Genomic DNA, 7,111 nt, shown 5'->3' with positions numbered 1-7,111 from the left:
GAAGGAAGGTGGACATCGAGCTCTTCGACAGTTGATTACGGATGCGCCTTTCGTGAAGGATGCCAGTTCTGTTCAGTCTCTCAGGAAGACTAACTTTTTATTTGGCGACTCTGTCAGAGATCCTGATGCAGTGTTCATTGATGCCGAGTAGTGGCTTCATAGAAATGGCAATGATTTTCTGTATTTGCCTAAGATTCCTCGACACCGCTCGTTGACTGAGCTCAAGCGTCACGCTGTGACACGCGAGATGTCGTGGCGCTTGACGGAGGAGCATGAGAGCGTTCACTATGGCTATATCACTCATCAGGCGGCTCCAGGTTCGAGCAGGAGTCATATTATTAGATTGCGTCCTGGAGTATTGGGGCTGGATGCACCACCGCGTAACGAGTTTCTTGCCTTTGTTTATACTTTGAAGAATCACCTCGCTGACTTAGGACGGGAGATGCCTGCGACGCGTCATAGATTTTATGGCTGGGTCCATTCTTTGGACAAGCTTTGGTGGACTCGCACGACGAAATACGTCTTAAGCCGATGGAGCGAGGAGTTGCACACTTGTGGTCTATATGCAGCTATTCGTTCCACCATGTATGGTTTACCCGTCAGCACTAAGCATTTCTTTGCTTTGTGCGAGCTCTATAACCCGGATTCGAACACTTTTCTGACCAAGCACGGAGAGTTGGGCTTGGCTCTCCATGAGATGCACAAGATTTCTGGTTTGCCCATGGGTCAGATGCTATATCAAGAGTACTTTCCCTCCAACCTTGAGTTGAGTCAGCTGAAGGACCGTATGCCCGACCGCTATGAGACTTTATGAGATCTCACATGTCACTATCATATTGCTTTGGCGTAGTCTGAGCCTTTAGCGAAGAGGACTAAATCACATGTGAGCCTGAAGCAGTTCGCGTCTTATTTGTTCAGAAATCTAGAGAGCAATTCTGGCGAGGCTAATTGTGAGCTGGCACCACTCACTCCTTCAGGGGTTAATAGACTACTGAAGAAGATTGACGCTCATTCCTATACCATTAGCAGTCCTGAGAGTGGCTTTCCTGCAGGGACCAAGTTTAAATCATTCTTATGGCATGCGACCGCACCGATTCAGCCGATGACCCTTCTCGTCGGTTACCTCGCTATCTGGTTAAAGAAATGCATGGTCCCGTATCAGTCTGGTGATATTTTGCCATTGGAAGTGCTCTACCCAGTGGTTCAGCTTGCTTACAAGAAGGAACTTTCGCTTCTTCCGGTGATGGTAGCTAACATTCATTGAGGGCTTCGACAGATTTCTAGTGCTTTTACACGGAAAGGAGGTGACCCGCCGGATCAGATTCCTACTATTAAGGTGGAGCTTCCATACACTTATCTGATGGCTTGGTTCGTCCTTCATCGTTCTGATATGATGTCGGTACCGAACGCCACAGACCACTTTGTTCCTCTACTACAGTTGCTTGAGAATGGCAGGTGGGAGGGACGAGGATTCCCTGACATCAGAAAGTAGTTACAGGCCCACAAGTGTTGGGCATTTTCCACTTGCTTTCCGCAGTTCTCCAGCCGATACGGCGAGTATTTGATTGATGAGGAGAGGCCGAGGGAGTATCAAACTCATTTAGATGTCGGCTTCTTTAATTGGCTAGTGAACATTAGGCCAGGTTATCTGACTTTCCTGGTGAGGAATCAGTGTTTCATAGAGCTATATCTACCTTGCCGATTTGCTCGCCAGTTTGGCTATGATCAGCTTTATGTCGGGAACTCGCGTCAGCAGCTTCGGACTCACGGTGGTTTGGTGGACGGTCTTCGTGCATGGTTGTGGACTGTGACGGGCTGCACTGGTGCTAAGTTCAGTCTTCCGAGTGCTGAGCGTCAGTTACAGCTCACCTTCTTAAGCTGCAGATGGTTGTTAGCAGCTAATAAAACTGTCCCCGTGAAGCCGATTGCAGAGCTGGTGGCCGAGGAAGCTTCTCAGGCTGATTCTCGTGTGATTTGGGGAAATGCTCGATCACAGAGGGCACGGAGCAAGACTCGTCGGATTGACGAAGAGGGAAAGAAGATTTTCCATTCTGCTGATGAGGCTTCAGGTGGAGATCCTGAAGATCACGAGGACTGTTCCGAGCGAGGTTAGCTACCTATTCTTTCCTTCTGTTTTTCAAAATCATTAAATATTGACAGTTGTTTGATGTTTCAGGGACCACAGCTGACAAGGATGAAGAGTTCCGTCCTTTTCCCCAGGCGAGACCTTCGATTGTTGTCCCCGCTGCCAGGTGGAAGAGATTAGCTCACAAGCCGTATGTAGGTTCGCGAGCATCTGAGATGGATTTGGCTGGTGATGATCCCGTTAGCGACGGAGGTAACATCTACCCTATAGATCATCCTTTTGATCATTTAGAACTTCGACTCATGCTTTTCCATCTCTATGTAGGAGAGCGTGTCGATAGCGAGATGAGTCCTGATCCTGCTCCTCATGATTTTGTATCTTCTGGTGAGCCTGACTCACCGCACCAGGTAGAAAAGCCTGCAGAAGCTGCAGATGTCAGGGAGACTATCAATGTAAGACCCGATTCGACGAATCCAGGTACATCTACCATTGACAATGTATCCTTTAGATGACACACATAGGAGTTGAACGATTCAGAATTCGTGCATTCCCTAATCATCTCTATGCTTCTTGCTCTTTTTAGATAAACTGCAGGAGGCAAACGTGGATCTTGGGAATAAAGAGGCTAGCACACCCATGAGAGGTAACTCATTTCCATTGGTCGTAGTCTCTTTATTCTTCTTTTGCACTTACATTCTCTTGTGTCAGATTTCTCGACTGATGATTTTGACGAGGAAGGTTTGCTTGTGGACACTACTATGCTCCACTTCATGTATGGCTCTCCTCAGATTGATGACCAGATGCCTAAAGATATGTTTCCTGAGTCTACACTCCCTAAGAATCCCGAGGATGGTTCTTTTGAAGGTACGTGCCTCTTCTCAAGTTAATTATAGGACTAGCCAATTTTTGACTAATGCAGCTATAACCTGAGAATTCTGTTTTGTGTTTGACAGAAGCTTTTGTCGAGACTGATCCTGTTGAGCCGGCTGTGAGACTAACTACACCAGTTGATACACCCACAGGCGTTACACCTCCACTACCCCCAGTAACTCAAGGGGAAGAAGGTATAAATTGAGCAACTGAGAAATGTTATTTATTTCCTCATCAAGGCTTTTGACGGATTTTTCCTTTTTGTGTAGGGCTTTCTTCTCCGCTTCATGTCCTCGTGAAGGAGTTATTATCAGACAGCGACCCAGAGAAGATCATCATCAGCATAGAAGTCCGCTCCTTCTCCTTCGTGAATGCTATGATTGGCAAACTCTTCCACAGCGGACTTTTCCTTCACCAGTTTAAGCCTTTCCTTGATTCTAGGATAAGCTCAATAAGGGATGCAGGATACCCAGATCTGGCGAAGGCTATAGTTGATGACATTGATTGCCTAGAGCATGAGCTTCAGATGTTTCGTGAGCTCCGGGATGCAGGTGCCTCCTTATTCATTGCTGCCGAGTTGGATACTCGCTTACAGACATGGTGTGATACTCGGATTTTTACTGAGCTCGAGATTCAGGTGCAGCGGGACTGGGTAGACCGAGTTGAAGCTAACCTTGATATTAGATCATCTTCACTCGACAAGCTTGGTTTTTCCATTACCTCTTGTGAGACCAAGATAGACCAGCTTAGAAGAGAACTTCGTGAGGAAGAGGAGACTTTAAGTATTCTTCAGATGACAAAGGTACAGGATCAGCAAGCCCACACTGCTTTATCTGATGAGCTGAAGTCCTTGAAGCAGAAGCTGGTCGAGACAGAGGAGGTTGCTGTGATGACTCTAGCCACGACTGAAGAGTCCATCAGAGCCGAGTTGGAGGATGAGCTTAGGCAAGCTTATGACGAGAAGCTGTCTAAGTTTAGTCAGCAGATTTTTAGCCATGGGCTTGATGTATGATTTCATTTGCTGAATACTTTGACTTTTGATTCTCTTAGTGAAACTGGTTTTTATCTTTATTATGATTCCTCATTCTGTTTGAAATGATTGACCATAATACTTTTAGGATTTTTGGCAAACCCTCAGCCTTCAACGGGTTTGATAAGCCTTTACCGATTACCGTTTGAATCGGGCTAGCATGCGGATTGTCTAAATGCGTTCCGCATGTAACGTTGTGCTAAGAGAGTGAATTCTCTAAGATTTTTATGCTATGATGTTGAATACATAGACTTAACCATTTGTTACGGGAATAGGCTACCCGGCGACACGTGTTAGGTGTTGACTTTAGGATTTTTGTCTAACCCCCAGCCTTCAACGGGTTTGATAAGCCTTTACCGACTACCGTTTGAGTCGGGCTAGCATGCGGATTGTCTACATCCGTTCCGCATGTAACATTGTGCTAAGAGAATGAATTCTCTGAGACTCTACTGCTACGACTTCGAATACGTAGACTTCGCCAATGTTAGGGGAATAGGCTACCCAACAACGTGTGTTAGATGCTGACTTATCTCTACTTAGGCTTCGGGATAAAATACCCCAGAATCAAACTCTGGTGTCTTTTTCCACGGAAAAAGACTAAACCGGCGACGCGTGTTAGGCGTCGGCATATCCTTTCTTAGGGTTCAGGATGAAATTCCCTATGCGTGTGAGGCATGGATTTTGGTGTTATTAATAACAACCTGCCACAATGTTGAATATGTGAGCGGGTGTTCTTTTTAACGGTTAAGAACTAACCGGCAGCGCGGGTTAAGCACAGACTTATCCCTGCTTAGGTTTCAGGATAGAATACCCCAGAATCGAACCCTGGTATCTTTTTCTGTAGAAAAAGACTAAACCGGCGACGCGTGTTAGGCGTCGGCATATCCTTTCTTAGGGTTCAGGATGAAATTCCCCATGCGTGTGAGGCATGGATTTTGGTGTTATTAATAACAACCTGCCATAATGTTGAATATGTGAGCGGGTGTTCTTTTTAACAGTTAAGAACTAACCGGCAGCGCGGGTTAAGCGCAGACTTATCCCTGCTTAGTTTTCAGGATAGAATACCCCAGAATCGAACCCTGGTGTCTTTTTTTGCGGAAAAAGACTAAACCGACGACGCGTGTTAGGCGTCGGCATATCCTTTCTTAGGGTTCAAGATGAAATTCCCCATGCGTGTGAGGCATGGATTTTTGTGTTATTAATAACAACCTGCCACAATGTTGTGTAGGCATCAAAAATTGCCTATAGGTCTCCACGAACAGCTCAGTGTTAAAGAGCGACGATGAACGCCACCATCCGATCCACAGGAGTTCGATTGACGTCGATGAACGATTGAAGTGAATCGACGAACTGAGTGAGCTGATTTCGAGGGCACGGGCTAATCGGGAACCCTGCGATGTTTACAAAAGGAACAACGCCCTTAATATCTCGTTCATTCTACAGATAATCCAACCATCAGAGCGGATAGAACTCTTCGTCAGGCTTCCAACGCACTTGGAATCACTCAAATGCGAGTTCGGACGAAGAATTTACAGCGGAAGCGGATGAATGCACCTCAACGGAGCGTCTCGGTTAATGAGAGACACCCCAGGGGTGTCTTAGATTTTCTGAGACACCCCGAGGGTGTCTCAGATTTTCTGAGACACCCCAGGGGTGTCTTGGATTTTCTGAGACACCCGAGGGGTGTCTCGGAATTTCCGAGACACCCCAGGGGTGTCTTGGATTTTCTGAGACACCCCAGGGGTGTCTCAGAATTTCTGAGACACCCCAGGGGTGTCCGCACCAAGATGAGACGCCCTATACTCCCTCTTACCTATAAATAGTGACCCTAGGCCTCACTTTTTTAAGATCTGGAATTTTGGAGAGAAAGAGGCGAAGCCCTGCTTCAGTGAAGATTGGTCGAGCACTTCAAGGGAATTCTTCATCAGATCTTCATCACCCGTACCTGATCCTTAGTATTAGCCCTTGGCGTTAATACTAAGAAGAGCTAATATCTCGCTTTATCCGAGATATACGCTTCAAAGTTTCTAGATCTCTTGCGGATCGACGAAGCTCTGTCCGATTTTTCCGGACCAGATCTGATTGCCAGGTAGTCCACGGATATCGACGTCCCCGTCACAGGCCAAAGACCCACGCAAGCAAAAGACCGCAAAACAGGATCTTGTGTTTATTTTTGAAAAGTTGTAATTTTATTTCTTTGTTATTTGAATTTCATTTGTAACGATTGAAGTTTTAATGAAATCAATGATGAAGGCAACTTTTTCCGAAAACAAGCTGGCGACCACAGTGGGAGCCAACAGCCTCGCTGCCGAGGCTGTCGTGACGCAACCGGCATTCAAGATCCGGGTGAATGAAGAGATCGAATACGAGTTCGATCAGCAGAAGTTTGAAGAGTACCTCTCTTCCTCCTCCTCCAGATCCGCCTCTCCGAACAGGTGCAGGAAGGCATCCTCTTCGAGAAATGTTCGCGGGACCTTCGGCTCGAAGATCCAAGATCCCATTGCCACCGCTGCGCCCGCACCACGCGACGTTCCCGTGTCGTCCAACGTGGTCGAGACCGCATATCCGGACTCCTCCTCCGCCGAGGAGATGGCTACTGAAGTCGCTCCAGCATTGTCAAAGAGAGCACGCCAAAGACGGCGTCAACGCCTTGCTCGTCAACTGGCCAAGGCTTTGGAGCCGATGGACGGGATCCGCTATAATGTGGATCTAAAATCCAGGCAGCGCCGGGAACAACAACGACGAACAACCAACTCCTCCTCCAAGACAGAAACGAACGAATGGGTTCATGTCAAGAGGACCCGCTCCACCCTCAAGGAGCGAATCAAGAAGCGTCGAGCATTGCTCGCACATGCCCGAACCCTTTTGCAGAAAGCGAAAGAAATGCAGAGGGGAGAAGCAGTGGGGAATCCGCCTAAGCGCAAGCAAGTTGGGGTGCCAAGGACAAAACCAGCGCTTAAGGCAAAAGTGGGCGGAGTTATCGTCCAGCCTATTTCAAATCCAGATCTCGTTTCCTCTGTACCCGCACCTCCGACGGAGTCAAGAAAGAACGTGGATCTCACTAAATCCAGGGGTCCTTTGAAGGGTTGCCGCGATCCTAAAGATCAAGGTAAAGCACCCGTCAA

Source organism: Asparagus officinalis, chromosome 10 (assembly GCF_001876935.1).
Source record: "Asparagus officinalis chromosome 10, Aspof.V1, whole genome shotgun sequence".
In the NCBI taxonomy this organism is placed as follows: Eukaryota; Viridiplantae; Streptophyta; class Magnoliopsida; order Asparagales; family Asparagaceae; genus Asparagus; species Asparagus officinalis.
This window is presented reverse-complemented; position numbering follows the sequence as displayed.